Below are 604 nucleotides of genomic sequence, written 5' to 3' on the forward strand. Positions count from 1 at the left end.
GCGTCCGGGCGGCGTCCGGGCGGCGAGGAGAGGGCGAGGGAGGGAGAGGGCGAGGGCGAGGGCGAGGGCGAGGGCAGCGGCGGCGGCGGCGGTGGATCGAGAGGGAGAGAACTGGCGAGGGGGATCGGGCGAAGGGGGATCGGGCGAAGGGGGGATCGGGCGAAGGGGAGCCACAATACTAATGGCGCACCTCACCGTGGTGCGCCATTAGCATGTCCATACTAATGGCGCACCTCACCGTGGTGCGCCATTAGTATTTTTTTTTATTTCAGCTCGAGCCAAAAGGTTATGTAGTACCAGAACCTATCTATGTCAAGCCCACTCTACTAGCTCGACTGGTCAGCAGCCAGTTCTCACACCAGGAGGTCCTGGGTTCGACTCCCAGGCTCCACAAATTTTTTTTTAGCATTTAAAAAGTTGTTTGATACTTATTTATGTTTAAATATGTTCAAACTTGTTTAAATAATAACAGTAATATTTTTTTTATAAGACAGTAGCATTTAAAAAGCTGTTTGATACTAATTTTTTTATAAGACGGTGCGCGGGGTGCGGGGGGTCGGCGGCGGCGGTTGAGTAGGGGAATCGAGGGTGCGGGGGGTCGGCG

Source organism: Triticum dicoccoides, chromosome 4B (genome assembly GCF_002162155.2).
Source record: "Triticum dicoccoides isolate Atlit2015 ecotype Zavitan chromosome 4B, WEW_v2.0, whole genome shotgun sequence".
In the NCBI taxonomy this organism is placed as follows: Eukaryota; Viridiplantae; Streptophyta; class Magnoliopsida; order Poales; family Poaceae; genus Triticum; species Triticum dicoccoides.